Source organism: Heptranchias perlo, chromosome 15 (assembly GCF_035084215.1).
Source record: "Heptranchias perlo isolate sHepPer1 chromosome 15, sHepPer1.hap1, whole genome shotgun sequence".
Classification (NCBI taxonomy): domain Eukaryota; kingdom Metazoa; phylum Chordata; class Chondrichthyes; order Hexanchiformes; family Hexanchidae; genus Heptranchias; species Heptranchias perlo.
In genome coordinates, this window is record NC_090339.1 from 6,196,608 (window position 1) to 6,215,930 (window position 19,323).

The window sequence follows — 19,323 nt, forward strand, 5'->3', positions numbered from 1 at the left end:
GTCACATATAGGCCAGTCTGGGGAAGAATGGCAGGTTGCCTTCCCTAAAGGGCATTAGTGAACCAATTGGGTTTACACGGCAATCCATCGGCTTCATGGTCACTTTTACTGATACCAACTTTTCATTTGCAGATTTTGATTTGTTTTTAAATTGAATTCAAATTCTCAAACTGCCGTGGTGGGATTTGAACTCACGTTCTCTGTACTACTAGTCCAGTATAGGGTTGCTAACCATCCAATATTGTCCTGGAGTAAGATTAATCTCCAGGACCTCGCTGCAAGCAACCCAGGAGAAAAATTATAGGGGCATTAAACAAAATTGTGTTTTTTTTGCTTTCTTTGAACACTTACATTTATTAGTTATAAAAATATTGGAGATGGGAAAAAGTGCTGTTTCACTAACAGTCAAGATTAATCCAAATGAGTCTGTTCCCTTTTAATTGGCGTGGGAAGGCAGTGCACCTGGAGGATGGAGCAATGACGGACGTATGGGGGCGATGTAGTTTGAGGCAGGAGGACATGTGATGAAACCTCCAGGAATATACCCAACTAGAGTTAACAACCCTAGTCCGGTCACATGACCACTACGCTACCATACGCTTATGTTTTGTGAAGCTGCTGTGCATTTTGACTCCACAATGCTTGCGTGAGAGTACGCTGGACTTGTGGCTGTGTGTATGCTGGGAGAAATTTATGTTTAAGGGTCAAGACAATTTGTTTGGTTCCTGAAGTTCAATTGGACAGAGGAGAAAGGGGTCTGGCTTGGTTGAAGGAAGTCTTTCTCTCTGCTGTGTTAATGTTCCTTTTCCCTTGATAGATACATTGGTTCACAAGCCTTCTGTTATGTTCAGCACCTGGAAGAGGCCCCAGACAACCTGGTACTCCCTCAGTTCCAGGGACAGGCTGAACATCACATGCACAGGTTGCCGGATATCCCACAGGTCTTCCTGTATATCTTTGTAGTGAGAAGACTGGCATCTTGCCTTAATCAGAGTGCACCTTCTTGAAGTCAGCAGCAAAGGTCATGCTAGCCTACATGTTGCAGGGAGCCTCAGCAGTTGCTAGGCCCAATGGGTATGAGGCTGAATTAGGTGATAGCCTTGGTTCAGTGGTAGCACTCTAGCTGCTGAGTCAGAAGGTCATGTGTTCAAGCCCCACTCCAGAGACTTGAGCACATAATCGAGACTGACTCCAGTGCAATACTGAGGGAGTGCTGCACTGTCGGAGGTGCTGTCTTTCAGAGGAGATGTTAAATTGAGGCCCATCTTTCCTCTCAGGTGGACATAAAATATCCCATCACAGTATTTTGAAGAAGAGCAGGGGAGTTCTCCTTGGTATCATGGTCAATATTCAGCCCTCAACCAACATCACTAAAAACAGATTATCTGGTCATTTATCTCATTGCTGTTTGTGGGATCTTGCTGTGCGTAAATTGGCTGCGCCTTTCATGACCTCAGGATACCCCAACATGACAGCCTCAATTACATGCTCAAGTCTCTGAAGTGGGACTTGACCCTACGATCGAGAGTGAGAGTGCTACCGACTGACAATGACGGGGGTGCGCTCTTTTGCAAGGCACCCGGGAAACTCTCAGAAACGACGCAATAGGATCTCTGTCATTTTCCTGGGGGTTCCGCTGGAGTTATGGTGGGAGACTAGCAGGATGCCCACAGATTTATATGCTTTTGGGATTTGCAATTGACTGCGGGTGAGAGACAACACTGTTTTTTTTTATTCGTTCATGGGATGTGGGCGTCGCTGGCGAGGCCAGCATTTATTGCCCATCCCTAGTTGCCCTTGAGAAGGTGGTGGTGAGCCGCCTTCTTGAACTGTTGCAGTCCGTGTGGTGACTGTTCTCCCACAGTGCTGTTAGGAAGGGAGTTCCAGGATTTTGACCCAGCGACGATGAAGGAACGGCGATATATTTCCAAGTTGGGATGGTGTGTGACTTGGAGGGGAACGTGCAGGTGGTGTTGCTCTGACAAATTTTAAAAGTGCCTGTGATAAATTCTCACTACTGTCTGGGTTGATGAATGTCGCACTGGCACAAATACATCCATCAATCATGTGCAAATGTGAACGGGGATAAGAATGAGCTTGAAAGGTACATTAAATGGTGCATCTGAAACAATGAAGGTGAGAATCACCTCTGCCTCCCTTGGTCTAGGACACAGTGCTACAAAACATAACAACAGTAGCAGTTAAAGTGAGAGATCAAAGAGGAAAAACAACCACCACCCCAAGTTGCTGGTGGAGGTGTAATCATAAATAAATGGACACCAAGCCAAGGAAGGAGATGTTAGAGGGAGCTTGACCAAAAACTTGATCAAAAAGGTGTGTTGTAAGGAGGGTTTTAAAGGAGGACAGGGAGGTGGAGATGTGGATGGGGTTTAGGGAGGGAATTTCAAAGCGTAGGGCCAAGGCAGCTGATGGCACGACCGCCAAGAGTGGGGTAAAGGGATGTACAACAGGCCAGAGTCAGAGGGATGGAGAGTTCAGGATGGTTGTTGAGCTGGAGGAGTTTGCAGAGAGACGGTGTGAGGGGCGAGGCCATAAAGATAGTTAAACATGAGGAGGGGACTTTTAATTGGAGGCGTTGGGGAACTAGAAGCCAATGTAGGTCAGCGAGGACAGAAGTGATGGGTGAATGGAACTTGGTGCGAGTTAGGATACGGGCAGCAGAGTTTTTAATGAGCTAAAGTTTACAGACTGTGGAGGATGGGAGGCCGGCCAGGAGAACATTGGAATAGTCAAGTCTGGAGGTAACAAAGGCAAGGAAGAGGGTTTCAGCAGCAGATGAGCTGAGACGGGGCAGAGACGGGTGATATTACGGACAGGGAAGCAGGCGGTCTTTATGATGGAGCGGATATGGGGGGGTCAGAAGCTCATCTCAGGGTTAAATCTGATGGCAAGGTTGTGAATTGAGTCTTGATCAAACTAAGAGCAATTTCTCTTCATCGAAGGGTGAGGGGAAATCTAATAGAGGTTTTCAAAATGTGAAAAGATTTTTAGAGGGTAAATAATAAGAGATTGTTTACATTGGTTGGCAAATTGTAAGAAAGGGCACATACTGAAGATTTTCATTAGAAGAATGAAAGGGGGAATTCAAGGAATTCTTTTCACCCAATAGGTTATTAGAATATGGAGTCATGTTTTACCATACTGGGTCATTGAGGGAGACACTATGATATATATCTATTTTACAAAATGTTGTGTGGGCACAAACCGCCTGCCCACAAACCTTACTTCCTGTTGTGAATTTTGGTCACACTTTTGTGACATTTACATTTTAAATTTAATTTACCATTTGGCACATTTACCATTTTAAATTAGTATGTTGATATTTCTCATTCAATTTTGCTATGTCAACTGTCACAATGTAATTGGGGGTTCTGGCTACTAGACGGCTCTGAGGAGCAAGTTTCTGAATTCTCTCTCCCAACTCCGTTGCCGTCTTGTATATATGAAAAAATACAGTTTTCATCAGCTGAGTGTGGGTAATAACATGGGCAATTTACCAATATCACTTAAAAGCAAGTTGGATCAGTATTTGAAAAGGAACAATATAGAAGGGTGCAGGGAAAAGTCGGGGAAATGGGATGAGAGTAGGTAGCTCCAGTTGAAAAGCTAGTGCCGCACATGGACAATTCTTTGAATTTTGATCTGAAGATGAGAAGTATAGATGGGAGACCATTTTGCCCATCAAGCCTGTTCACCTCCACAGACTTTATATATTTCATCATGAATCGCCTGACCAAATGTTCCATCCTTATTTATTCTTTGACATATTTCTTCTGTCACGGCAAATGGGATGGATTCGTGATAATACTTCATCAAAAATGACTAATGCTGAAGGAGTCGCAACGCATTAATGTCCATTTGTTCATTTATAAAGGCAACAGTCTTTAATGAAGGAGTTGCCTGAATCATTGCAAAATACAACCTTTCTTTTTTTTATGTCATCCGCTAATCTTTTCTCATATTCTCTCTTTGCCCTTCTTATATCCTTTTTCAATTTCCTCCTGCACTCTTTGTATTCTGCCTGGTTTTCAACTGTATTCTGTTCCTGACATTTGTCATAAACCTTTTTCTGTTTTATTTTAACCTCTATTTCCTTTGTTATCCAGGGAGCTCAAGCTTTGGATGCCCCATCTTTCCCCTGTATGGGACTATGTTTGGTTTGTACCTGAACTATCTCTGCCTTGAAGGCATGCCATTGCTCATTTACTGTTTTCTTGGCCAATCTTTGTTTCCAGTCCACCTGTGCAAATCACTGAAATTGACTCTCTTCCAGTCGGCTACTTTCACCGTTGATTTTTCTTTGTCCCTTTCTGTAACTACTTTAAACCTAATTATATTATGATCACTATTACCCAGATGTTCTCCACTTGCCCCTCTTCATTCCCCAGCATTAGATTCAGCATTGTTTCCTCCCTCATTGAGCTAGAAACATACTGAATAAGAAAGTTCTCCTGTACACAAATTTGGGAATTATTCACCCTCCTTGCCCTTTACATTGTTTTTTCCCCAGTCTATATTAGGGTAATTGAAGTCCCTTGCTAGTGCTGCTCTAGTATTTTTGCATTTGGAGGAGGATCAATTTCAATGGGATGAGAACAGATCTGGCCCGGGTAAATTGGAATCAAAGATTGGCAGGCAAAACTGAAATTGAACAGTGGGCGGCCTTTGAAGAGGAGATGGTTCAGGCACAGTCTAGGTACATTCCCACAAGGCAGAAAGGTAGAGCAACTAAAGCCAGAGCTCTCTGGATGACAAAAGAGATTGTGAGTAAGATGAAACAGAAAAAAGGGGGCGTATGATAGATGTCAGGTTGATAATAAAAGTGAGAACCAGGCAGAATATAGAAAGTTCAGAGGGAAAGTGAAAAAGGAAATAAGAGGGGCAAAGAGAGAGTAAGAGAATAGATTGGTGGCCAACATAAAAAGTCTTCTACAGGCATGTGAACAGTAAACGGGTAGTAAGAGGAGGGGTGGGGCCAATTAGGGACCAAAAAGGAGATCTACTCATGGAGGCAGAGGGCTGAGGTACTAAATGAGTACTTTGCATCAGTCTTTACCAAGGAAGAAGATACTGCCAGAGCCTCAGTAAAGAAAGATATAGTTGAGATACTGGATGGGCTAAAAATTGATAAAGAAGAGGTACTAGAAAGGCTGGCTGTACTTAAAGTAGATAAGTCGCTCAGTCCAGATGGGATGCATCCTAGGTTGCTGAGGGAAGTAAGGGTGGAAATTGCAGAGGTACTGGCCATAATCTTCCAAACATCTGTACATACGGGGGTGGTGCCAGAGGACTGGAGAATTGCAAATGTTACACCCTTGTTCAAAAAAGGGTGTAAGGATAAACCCAGCAACTACAGGCCAGTCAGTATAACCTCAGTGGTGGGGAAACTTCTGGAAGCGATAATCTGGGACAGAATTAGTAGTCACTTGGACAAGTGTGGATTGATTAGGGAAAGCCAGCATGGATTTGTTAAAGGCAAATCATGTTTAACTAACCTGACAGAGTATTTTGATGAGGTAACAGGGAGGGTAGATGAGGGTAATGCAGTTGATGTGTATATGGACTTTCAAAAAGCGTTTGATGAAGTGCCGTCTGGTAGGTTTATTATCAAGATTGCGGCCCATGGAATAAAGGGGGCAGCAGCAACAAGGATACAGAACTGGCTCAGTGACAGGAAACAGAGAGTAGTGGTGAACGGTTGTTTTTCGGACTGGAGGGAGGTGTACAGTGGTGTTCCCCAGGGGTCGGTACTGGGACCACTGCTTTTCTTGATATATATTAATAACTTGGACTTGGGTGTACAGGGCACAATTTCAAAATTTGCAGATGACACAAAACTTGGAAGTGTAGTGAACAGTGAAGAGGATAGTGATAGACTTCAAGAGGATATAGACAGGCTGGTGGAATGGGCGGACACGTGGCAGATGAAATTAATGCAGAAAAATGCGAAGTGATACGTTTCGGTAGGAAGAACAAGGAGATGCAATATAAACTAGAGGGCACAATTCTAAAAGGGGAACAGGAACAGAGAGATCTGGGGGTATATGTGCACAAATCGTTGAAAGTGGCAGGGCAGATTGAGAAAGTGGTTAAAAAAGCATATGGGATCCTAGGCTTTATAAATAGAGACATAGAGTACAAAAGTATGGAAGTAATGATGAACCTTTATAAAACACTGGTTCGGCCACAACTGGAGTATTGTGTCCAGTTCTGGGCACTGCACTTAAGGAAAGATGTGAAGGCCTTAGAGAGGGTGCAGAGGAGATTTACTAGAATGATTCCAGGGATGAGAGACTTCAGTTACGTGGATATACTGGAGAAGCTGGGATTGTTCTCCTTGGAACAGAGATGGTTGCGAGGAGATTTGATAGAGGTATTCAAAATCATAAAGTAGACAAAGTAGATAGAGAGAAACTGTTCCCATTGGTGGAAGGGTCAAGAACCAGAGGACATAGATTTAAGGCAATTGGCAAAAGAACCAAAGATGACATGAGGAAAAACTTTTTTACACAGTGAGTGGTTAGGATCTGGAATGCACTGCCCGAGGGGATGGTGGAGACAGATTCAATCATGGCCTTCGAATAGGAACTGGATAAATACTTGAAAGGAAAAGATTTGCAGGGCAACGGGGCTAGGGCGTGAGAATGGGACTAGCTGGATTGCTCGTGCATAGAGCCGGTGCAGACTCGATAGGTTGAATGGCCTCCTTCCATGCTGTAACCTTTCTATGATTCTATGTTTTCTCTGAAATTTGCCTACAGTTTTGCTCCTCTATCTCCTTCTCACTATTTGGGGGTCGATAGTAAACGCCCAGCAATGTAACAGCTCCTTTTCTGCTCCTTAACTCTAACCAAATAGATTCAGTCTTTGAACCCTCTAGTATAGAACTGTAACATTATCTTTGATCAATACTGCCACCCCCGCTCCTGTCTTTTTTCCTTCCCTACCCCTCCTGAATACATTGTAGCCAGGATTGTTTCGTTCCCATTCCTGCCCATGTTTAAGGCAGGTCTCCGTTATAGTCACTATATCATAACCCTGTGGGGCAACTTGTGCCTGCAGCTCATCAACCTTATTTGTAAAACTCCTCACATTAACAGACATGCATTCAACCACCATGCCAGTCGACTTTGCTTCTTTCCTCCATATAATTCCCGCTCTTTCTACACTATTCATTGTTCTGTTGTTGTTTGTCCCTCCTAGTTTTCTATGCACCTTGTCTCTCCTCACTGCTGCTGTGTCCTGGTGCTCATCCCCCAGCCAAATTAGTTTAAACCCCTCCCACAGCATTAGTTAACCTCCCCGCGAGAACATTAGTCCCAGTCTTGGTGAGGTGAAACCCATCTGGCAAGTCCCTCCTGCCCCAGAACTGGTCCCAAAGCCCCAGGAATCTGAAGCCCTCCCTCCTGCACCACTTCTCCAGCCACGCAATCACCTGCAGTGTGTTCCTGTTTCTGCACTCACCAGCACGTGGCACTCGAGTAATCCAGAGATTACCACCTTTGAGATCCTGTTCTTTAACCTTTTTCCTAACTCCTGAAACTCTGCCTGAAGGACCTCAACCCTTTTCCTACCTATGTCATTGGTTCCAACATGGACCATGACTTCTGGCAGTTCCCCTTCCCCTCGCAGATTGTCCTGCAACTGTTCAGTGATGTCCTTTACCCCGGCATCAGGGAGGCAACACACCATTCGAGACTCACGTTTGCAGTTGCAGAAATGCCTATCTAGCCCCCTGACTATCGATTATCAAAAGATTAGTGGGTAACGTAAAAGGGAACTCAAAAATCTTTTATAAACATATAAAAAGTAAAAGGATAGTTAAAGGAATGGTGGCCGATTAGGGACAATAAAGGAAATCTTGTGGAGGCAGAGGGCATGACTGAGGTACTGAATGATTACTTTGCATCTGTCTTCACAAAAGAAGAGGATAAAGTTAATGTCGCAGTAGAGGAGGGAAGAGTAGAGATATTTGATAGGATAAAAATAGATAGAAAGGAGGTGCTAAATAGGTTGGCAACACTCAAAGTTAACAAGTCACCCAGTCCAGATGGGATGCATCCTAAGTTGCTGAGGGAAGCAAGGGTGGAGATAGGAGAAGTTCTGACCACAATCTTTCAATCCTCCTTGGATATGGGAGTGGTGCCAGAGGACTGGAGAATTGCAAATGTTACACCCCGTTCAAAAAGTGGGGGGAGGGATAAATTTGGTAACTTCAGGCCAATCAGTCTAACGTCAGTGGTGGGAAAAGTACAAGAGACCATTGTCAAGGATAGAGTTAATTCTCACTTGGAGAAGCATGGTTTAATAAGGGACAGCCAGATTAACGGATTTGTTAAAGGCAAATCGTGTTTGACTAACCTGACTGAGTTCTTTGATGAAGAATCAGAGAGGGTTGATGAGGATAGTGTAGTGGATGTCGTATATATGGACTTTCATAAGGCATATGATAAAGGACCACACAACAGACTTATTCGGAAAATAGAAGCACATGGGATTAAAGGGACAGTTGTAAAGTCAGTACATAATTGGCTAAGGGGCAGGAGGTAGAGAGTAGTGGTGAATGGATGTTTTTCTGATTGGTGAGAAGTATGCAGTGGGGTCCCCCAGGGATCGGTATTAGGACCATTGCTTTTTTTGTTATATATAAATGACCTGGATTTGGGTAAAGGGAGTACAATTTCGAAGTTTGCAGATGATACAAAACTTGGCAACATAGTAAATAGTGTGAAGGATAGTAGCAGACCTCAGGAGGGCATAGACAGACTGGTGTAATGGGCAGACAAATGGCAGATGCAATTTAATGCATATAAGTGTGAAGTGATACATTTTAGGAGGAACAACATGGAGAGGCAGTAGATTCTAAATGGTACTAAAGTGCGGTGCCTAAAATTGTACATAATACTCCAACTGAGGCCTAACTAGAGATTTGTAAAGGTTTAGCATGACTTCCTTGTTTTTATATTCAATGCCCCTATTTATAAAGTCGAGTATCCAGTAGATTCTAAATGGTACTATTGTGGGAGAGGCGGGGTGTAACAGCAGAGGGACCTGGGGGTGCATATTCACAAATCTTTGAAGGCGGCAGGGCAAGTTAATAAGGTGCTTAAGAAAGCATAGGGGATACTTGACTTTGTAAATAGGGGCATTGAATACAAATATAAGGAAGTCATGCTAAACCTTTACAAATCTCTAGTTAGGCCTCAGTTGGAGTATTATGTACAATTCTAGGCACTGCACTTTAAAAAGGAAGTCAAGGCCTTGGAGAGGGTTCCCCTTAGAGCAGAGAAGGTTAAGGGGAGACCTATTCAAAATGATATGGGGTTTTGATAGAGCAAGTAGGGAGAAACTGTTTCCTCTGGAAAGTGGGTCAGTAACCAGAGGTCATAGATTTAGAATAATTGGCAAAAGAATCAGAGGGGAAATGAGGAGACTTTTTTTCACACAGAGGCTTGTTAAGATCTGGAATGCATTACCTGAAAGGGTGGTGGAATCAGATTCCATATGAATTTTCAGAGGCCAATTGGACATGTACTTGAAGAGGACTAATTTGCAGGGTTATGGGGGTAAAAGCTAGGTGTGAGACTAAATTGGACAGCTCTTTCAAAGAGCCAGCACAGGCACGACGGGCTGAATGGCCTCCTTCTGTGCTGTAAGATTTTCTGATTCTATGATTCTTCCAGGCATAATTCAAGTGGAAAGTTGAAGTTCCTTATTATTATACATCAAAAGAATTGCATTAAAAGGCCCATAATTGGGCTATCAAGATTAGTCAGGCTTTCATGTGTTAACAAAATTATTCACATGTTGCCTTATGTAGGATCCAAATCAATCTTTATTTGGGAAATTACCTTTTGACAGGTTCAATAGACTTGTGATGGAGAATTTAATAGAGTTTTTTTTCCTCGGTCTGACATCATTCTTGGTAAATAGCTGTTAGTTCAGTGCACTGAATTGCTAAGCTTCCCTAATCAACTGTATAGGCCCCCTAAAACAGAAGGTCACAAGATTGTACAAACCACTACAAGTACCCCATTTTCTTGGCTCACTCCGACTTGTATTAGGAACATAGGAACAGGAGTAGGCCTTTCAGCCCTTCAAGCCTGTTCCACCATTCAATTAGATCATGGCTGATCTGTATCTTAGCTCCATTTACCCACTTTGGTTCTATACATTTTAATACCCTTGCCTAACAAAAATCTATCAATCTCAGTATTGAAATTTTCAATTGATCCCCAGCATCAACAGCTTTTTGGGGGAGAGAGTTCCAGGTTTCCGTTACCATTTGTGTGAAGAAGTGCTTCCTGACATCATCCCTGAATGACCTAGCTCTCATTTTAAGGTTATGCCGCCTTGTTCTGGATTCCCCCAACAAAGAAAATAGTTTCTCTGGATCTACCCTATCAATTCCTTAAATTATCTTAAATACCTCAATTAGATCACCGCTTAATCTTCTCTATTCAAGGGAATACAAGCCTACTCTATGCAATCTTTCATCATAGTTTAGCCCTTTGAGTTAATATATTTAAGGAATACTGCTCTTTGAAGATTTAAGGGACAGTCTTATCCAATTTGCATACAGCAAGATCCCACAAACAGCAATGAGATAAAGGACCAGATAATCTGTTTTTAATGGTGTTGGTTGAAGGATAAGTGTTGGCCTGGGCACCAGGAGAACGCCATGCTCTTCGAATATTGCTGTGGGATCTCTTATGCAAACCTGATAGGGTAAATGAGGCCTTGGTTTGACGTTCTTCTTATCACTCCCTCAATGCTGCACAAGGTTGGTTAAATGAAAAATACAGAACATTTCAATAATATAATATGGCCTCGCCCCTCCCTATCTCTGTTACCTCATACAGCCTGGCATCCCTCCCCCTGGTCTCCGTTCCTCTGACTTCAGTCTCTTGTGCATCTATCTTTGGCTTTTGGTCCACCATTGGCAACAGAACCTTTAATTGCCTGGGTCCCATTCTCTGGAATTCCTTTCCTAAATGTCTCCACCTCTCTACCTCCCTCTCTTACTTTAAGAACCTCCTAAACCCATCTTTTTGACCAAGGTTTTCGTCATCCCTCCTAATCTCTTCTTTTTTAGCTCAGTGTCAGTTTTCCTCATGCCTTTCCGTGAAGCACCGTAGGACATTGTTTATGTTAAAGGTAATTTATAAATACAAGTTGTTGTTGCTATCTGTTTGTCCCAGCTGGTAGCACTCTCAGAAAATTGTGACTCCAGGACTTGAGCACTATCATTTAGACTGACATTTTAGTACGGTACTGAGGGAATGCTGCATTGTCAGAGATGCTGTCCTACAGGAAAGATGTTAAGTCAAGATAGAGAAGAGACAACATGAAATGAAGAAAGGAAAAAAAAATACATTCATAAAAGATCGCATAGCACACTTTAAAGAATCATAGAATCATAGAATGGTTACAGCATGGAAGGAGGCCATTTGGCCAGTTGAGTCCGTGACAGTTCTCTGCAAGAGCAATCCAGCTAGTCCCACTCCCCTGCCCTATCCCCATAGCCCTGCAAATCTTTTCCCTTCAAGTACTTATCCAATTCCCTTTTGAAGGCCACGATTGAATCTGCCTCCACCACCCCCTCAGGCAGTGCATTCCAGATCATAACCACTCGCTGTGTAAAAAAGTTTTTCCTCATGTCACCTTTGGTTCTTTTGCCAATTACCTTAAATTTATGTCCTCTGGTTCTCGACCCTTCCGCCAATGGGAACAGTTTCTCTCTATCTACTCTGTCTAGACCCTTCATGATTTTGTATCCTCTATCAAATCTTCTCTCAACCTTCTCTGCTCTAAGGAGAACAACCCCAGCTTCTCCAGTCAATCCATGTAACTAAAGTCCCTCATCCCTGGAATCATTCTAGTAAATCTCTTCTGCACCCTCTCTAAAGGCTTCACATCCTTCTTAAAGTGCGGTGCCCAGAACTGGACACAATACTCCCGTTCTGGCCAAACCAATGTTTTATAAAAGTTCATCAAACCCTCCTTGCTTTTGTTCTCTTTGCCTCTATTTATAAATGTAAGGAGTCTTACAACACCAGGTTATAGTCCAACAGCTTTATTTGAAATCACAAGCTTTCGGAGGCTTCCTCCTTCGTCAGGTGAGTGTAGGATTCCATAAAAGTATAGCATATATAGTCAGAGAACAATGCCTGGTGATTAGAGATAATCTTTCCAACTGCCCATTATCAAAGCAATCAAAGGAGTTGAATGGTGTTCAGACAGAGAAACATTACATACAAGACTACCGAATACACAAACGGTCACAACTCAAAGACAGAGAGAGAGAGAGAGAAATTACCCAGCTTTCAGGAGAACAGCGTCCACAACACCACACAACCCTGCCACAGCAACCTCTGCAAGACATGCCAGATCATCGACACAGATACCACCATCACACGAGAGGACTCCACCCACCAGGTACATGGTTCATACTCCTGTGACTCGGCCAACGTTGTCTACCTGATACGTTGCAGGAAAGGATGCCCCGGAACATTGTACATTGGCGAGACCATGCAGACACTGCGACAACGGGTGAACGGACACCGCGCAACAATCGCCAGACAGGAGGATTCCCTCCCAGTCGGGGAACACTTCAGCAGTCAAGGACATTCATCTTCAGGTAAGCGTTCTCCAAGGCGGCCTTCGAGACACACGACAACGCAAAATCGTCGAGCAGAAATTGATAGCCAAGTTCCGCACCCATGAGGACGGCCTCAACCGGGATCTTGGATTCATGTCACGCTACATGTAACCCCACCAGCGAAAAAAGGTTATCTGTTTTTAATACAACTGGTCATTCTATCTCTTTCTCTGCCTTTCGGGTGTGTCTCTCTCTCTCTCTGTCTTTGTGTTGTGACCGTTTGTGTATTCGGTAGTCTTGTATGTAATGTTTCTCTGTCTGAACACCATTCAACTCCTTTGATTGCTTTGATAACGGGCAGTTGGAAAGATTATCTCTAATCACCAGGCATTGTTCTCTGACTATATATGCTATACCTTTATGGAATCCTACACTCACCTGACGAAGGAGGAAGCCTCCAAAAGCTTGTGATTTCAAATAAAGCTGTTGGACTATAACTTGGTGTTGTAAGACTCCTTACATTTGTCCACCCCAGTCCATCACTGGCATCTCCACATCATGGCTTCTATTTATAAAGCCCAGGATCCCGAATGCTTTCTTAATCGCTTTCTCAACCTACCCTGCCACCTTCAACGATTTGTGCACATATACCCCCAGATCTCTGTTCCTGCACCCCTTTTAGAATTGTACCCTTTAGTTTATAATTGCCTCTCCTCGTTTTTCCTACTGAAATGTATCACTTCACACTTTTCTGCGTAAAATTTCATCTGCCATGTGTCCGCCCATGCCACCAGCCTGTCTATGTCCTCTTGAAGTCTATCACTATCCTCCTCACTCTTTACTACCCTTCCAAGTTTTGTGTCATCTGCAAATTTTGAAATTGTGCCCTGTACACCCAAGTCCAAATCATTAATATGAAGGTATGATTAAGAAGATCAGGGCATTCTCTCAGTGTCCTAGCTAACATTCTTTCCACCTCATTGCTGTTTGTGGGATATTGCTTTGTGCAAATTGGCAGCTGTATTTGCTTACATAACATTCCTTGATCGGATATATAAATGGTTCCTTTTTTTTTCTTTCTTAATTCTTTTTTTCTTTCTTACATTGATTCTTTTCTTTCTTTCTTTCTTTTATCACTTGCCTGCATACTAAAGCCGATGCCTTGAATTTCCATTCCCTTCATTTTTGCCTGTCCGTTCAGCTTTGGAAAATGCTGCGAATCAATCTTGAGCCTTTCTAAATTTCTGACACTTCCCTCTAATTGTTCCCTTCCCTTTAAATTTCACTTGAATGCAGTTTTCTGCTCCTACCACTAGTGCGCTCCCTTCCCTGGTCCAAATCTGCACCTGAAGCTGTGCCAATGAGCTAACTGGAAAATTGAATGCAAACTGGACACTTCTGTTTTAAAACACACTAGTGATCATTTCTGTCTAAACTGCACCCGTATTGGAAGATCTAGGCTTGCCAATGACATAATTGCTTTCAACTGTAAAGATTTGGGGTGAAGGATGTGGAGTGGAGGGCTGGGGGCTGGGGGGGAGCAGGAGCAGGTAGAGGAAAAACTGAAGAGAGGTAGGGGATAGAATGGGGAGAGGAGGAAACAGGGTGAGGGGCTGGGAGGAGAGGAGCTAAGGAGAGGGGAGGACACAGGGTGAAAGGGATGGAGCAGGATAAAAGCAAATAGCCACCATTGTTCTCTACTCCGAGCCTCTGAAATACTACCTGCCCTTTCTCCCTCCCCCACTGGTCTCATTTACCCACCTACCCCCAATCTTCCCTCACAACTGCAGCTGCCATCCCTTCCCCCCCTCCACCGTTTCCCCCCCCCCCACAAGGAGCTCCAATGCTACTAAATGCCATCACCTCTCCGTGGTCCTAAAGCCAGTTACCTACATCCAACCTGGTACATCTTGCCTATTCTCTTGCTATTCATCCAGGTACCAGATGAATATTGAGTACATTAATAAGGGAAGCAGAATATCCTCCTTAACCAACGTTCCTTTAATTCCTGACACTGAAAGTATATCAATGCAATGATACATTTGTGCATCAGGTCAGTAGTACATTATCTATTACACTGAATAATCCTCCCCTCCTTATCAAATGAGCAAACAATTATGGAATTCAAGCCTAAAAAATATTACTGACACAGCCACAATACTCTGATAAATTTGACTCATTCAATCACCGATGATGATGGCCATTCCATAGCATAATGTTGTATCCTTTGATTCACTGGGAGCAGCACCATGCTAATACGTATAAAACTTTTGTTTCTCTCAGGCTTCAAAGTATCAGAAGTATTAAAAAGGCAAGAAAGGCAGTAATATAGAGTACAAAAGTAAGGAAGTCATGATGAACCTTTATAAAACACTGTTCGGCCACAACTTGGGTATGTGTCCAGTTCTGGGCACCGCACTTTAGGAAAGATGTAAAGACCTTAGGGAAGGTGCAGAAGAGATTTACCGGCATGATTCCAGAGATGAGGGATTTTAGTTACATGGATAGACTGGAGAAGCTGGGGTTGTTCTCCTTGGAACAGAAAAAGTTGCGAGGAGATTTGATCGAGGTATTCAAAATCATGAAGGGTCCAGACAGAGTAGATAGAGAGAAACTGTTCCCATTGGAGGAAGGGTCAAGAACCAGAGGACATAGATTTAAGGTGATTGGTAAAAGAACTAAAGGAGACATGAGGAAAAACTTTTTTACACAGCGAGTGGTTAGGATCTGGAATGCACTGTCTGAGGAGTTGGTGGAGGCAGATTCAATCATGGCCTTCAAAAGGGAACTGGATAAGTACTTGAAAGGAAAAGATTTGTGGGTCTACGGGGATAGGGCGGGGGAGTGGGACTAGCTGGATTGCTCTTGCATAGAGCCGGTGAGGACTCGATGGGCCGAATGGCCTTCTCCCATGCTGAACCTTTCTATGATTCTATGATTCTATATGCTGGAAATGGAGCTGGGAATTTGCACCTCTCAATCTGCAAACTTCCCTCAACAGCAACAATTAATTGGCCACAGGATCAACAGACCTGTGATTTTGAGGTCTTAAAGGAACAGACCATTTATAAACACAGTTGCATGTAAAACAAAAACAACAACTTGCATTTATATAGAGCTTTTAACATAGTAAAACATCCAAAGGCGCTTCACAGGAGGTAATCAGACAAAAATTGACACTGGGCCAAATAAGGAGACATTAGGACAGGTGACCAAAAGCTTGGTCAAAGAGGTAGGCTCTAAGGAGCTGTTTAAAGGAGGAGAGAGAGGGAGAGAGGTGAGAGGTTTAGAGAGAGAATTCCACAGCTTAGGGCCAAGGCGTATAATGTGGGAAAATGTGAACTTGTCCACTTTGGCAGGAGGAATAGAAAAGCAGTAGATGATTTAAATGGAGAGAGATTGCAGAACTCTGAGGTACAGAGGGATCTGGGTGTCCTCGTACATGAATCTCAAAAAGTTAGTATGCAGGTACAGCAAGTGATTAGGAAGGCAAATGGAATGTTGTCATTTATTGCAAGGGGAATGGAATATAAAAGTAGAGATGTTTTGCTACAGTTGTGCAGGGCATTGGTGAGACCACATCTAGAATATTGTGTGCAGTTCTGGTCTCCTTATTTAAGAAAGGACATAATTGCTTTGGAGGCGGTTCAGAGAAGGTTCACTCGACTGATTCCTGGGATGAGGGGGTTATCTTATGAGGAAAGGTTGGACAAGTTGGGCCTGTATACATTGGAGTTTAGAAGAATGAGAGGTGATCTTATTGAAACATATAAGATCCTGAGGGGACTGGAAGGGGTAGATGCTGAGAGGATGTTTCCACTTGTGGGAGAGACTAGAACTAGGGGCCACAGTTTAAAAATAAGGGGTCTCCCATTTAAGACAAAGATGAGGAGAAATTTTTTCTCTCAGAGGGTTGTGAGTCTGTGGAACTCCCTTCCCCAGAGAGCGGTGGAGGCAGGGTCATTGAATATTTTTAAGGCTGAGTTAGATAGATTCCTGATTAACAAGGGAATCAAAGGTTGGAGTAGGTAGACGTGAAAGCAGGGTTGAGGTCACAATCAGATCAGCCATAATCTTATCAAATGGCAGAGCAGGCTTGAGGGGCCGAATGGCCTACTCCTGCTCTTAATTCGTATGTTCGTATGTTTGAGGCAGCTGAAGGCAGGAGAATAACACATTGTGCATTGCATGGTATAACGCCATTGTTGTTACACAGCATATCATCTCCCTTACCGAAATATCATGGGAGACCCGCTAGAAGATTTGAAATAACAGACCTTGCGGAGCAAGGAAATTAAGGCTTAATGGGAGTGTTGACTTTGTAAAGCTGAGCTTCGAATGGAACACCAAACTTCTGTCTTCGATTTGGAGTTGCAAGTTCAACTGTACAAGGAGCATGTCATGTAAGAAATAAAAATTTATATCCTGCCTTTTGTGTGCATTGGATGTCCCAGAGCCAATAAATTACTTCTGAAGTGTGGTCACTGTTGTTTTGTAGGTAAACGCAGCAGCCAATTTGCACCCAGCAAGATCCCACAAACAACAATGAGATAAACGGCTAGGTAATCTGTTTTAGTGATGTTGGTTGAGGGATAAATATTGGCCAGGACACATTCTTGCTTATCTTCGAATAGTGCCATGGGATCTTTTATGTCTACCTGACAAGGCAGATGGGGCCTCAGCTTTGTCTTGTTGAAAGACGGCACCTCCGACAGTGTAGCACCCTCTCAGTACTGCACTGATGTGTCAATTGAAACCAATTCTATTCCACCCCAAGAGGCTGCAACATTTAATTCCAGGTGCAATTTTAATTAGAAAAGAGGGGGCCAAAAGCCTGCAGTGGTAATATCTCGGAGTAAATGCGGGGAAGCGCCTGGTGCTGGCCGTGCCAAAGTACGTAAGGCCAGGGGAAGGCCCCTTGATTTAAATAACCTGGGTTGACATCCATCCCACTAGGGGCTCCCCCATCATAGGAGGGAGGCTGGAGATCAGGGCCTAAGGTTCAGGGGTCTCCTGACTCTCCTGGCCAGCCTCCCATCTTCGACCCTCCACAAACATGAGCTCATCCAAAACTCTGCAGCTCATATGACTTGCACCAAGTCCCGTTCACCCATGACCCCTGTGCTCGCTGACCAACATTGGTTCTCGGTCCGGCAAGTCCTCGAATTTAAAATTCTCATCCTCCTGTTTGTACCGCTCCATGGCCTCACCCCTCCCTATTTCTGTAATCTCCTCCAGTCCTACAACCCTCCAAGAACTAAGTGTCACTCCAACTCTGGCCTCTTGTGAGTCCCTCACTTCCTTCGCCCCACTATTAATTATATCCTAATCACTTTGCTCACTGATGCCTGAGTGCAAAAAACAGGAAGTAGCAACAGTGCTAGATTTAGGAAATGTTAAAGGGGGTGTAATTCATATCTGATTGCAACAGACTGCAAATATGGAATGATTTACTGTCCAACTGTAGCAGATGATAAGTATTAAATAATCATCTCACCATAAATATGGAATAAATCATGATCAAGAATGAAAGATAGAGAATATGGAATAATTCATTATCTAACACAATATATAGAATAAATTTTTCATTCATTCTTGGGATGTGGACATCCTGCATTGCCCTGAGAAGGTGATGGTGTGGGGCAGGCTTGATGGACCAGGTGGCTTTTTACTGCTTGACAATTTTGTATGTTCGTAAGTGTGATATGAATGAGTGACTTGCTAGACTACTTCAGAGGATAGTTAGGAGCCAACCACATTGATGTGGGTCTGGAGCCACATATAGGCCAGACTGGGTAAGGACGGCAGGTTTCCTTCCCTAAATGACATGAGTGAACCAGTTGGGTTTTTACAACAATCCGATAACTTTTATGATGGCAGCATTTTATTTCCAAATATTTTTAACTGAATTCAAATTCTCAAACTGCCATGGAGGGGATTAGAACTCATGTTCTCTGGATTACTGGTCCAGTAACATAAACACTACACCACCATACACAGTACAATTAATTATCTAACCGTGATAGACTGTAAATATGGAATATTTCATCATCCAACAGTATCAGACTGCAAATATGGAATATTTCATCATATGACAGTAACAGACTGCAAATATGGAATATTTCATAATATAAAAGTAACAGACTGTAAATATGGAATATTTCATAATATAAAAATATCAGACCGTAAATATGGAATATTTCAATATCCAACAGTAACAGACTGTAAATATGGAATATTTCATAATATAAAAGTAACAGACTGTAAATATGGAATATTTCATAATATAAAAGTAACAGACTGTAAATATGGAATATTTCATAATATAAAAATATCAGACCGTAAATATGGAATATTTCAATATCCAACAGTAACAGACTACAAATATGGAATATTTCATCATGTAAAAGTAATAGAGTGTAAATACGGAATATTTCATCGTCCAACATTAACACACTGTAAAATGAAATATTTCATCATCAAACAGTAACAGACTGTAAATATAGAATATTTCATCATACGACAGTAACATAGTGTAAAAATGGAATATTTCATAATATAAAAATATCAGACCGTAAATATGGAAGTAGATGTGGTCTACATGGACTTCAGCAAAGCATTTGACAAGGTACCGCATGGTAGGTTGTTACATAAGGTTAAATCTCATGGGATCCAAGGTGAGGTAGCCAATTGGATACAAA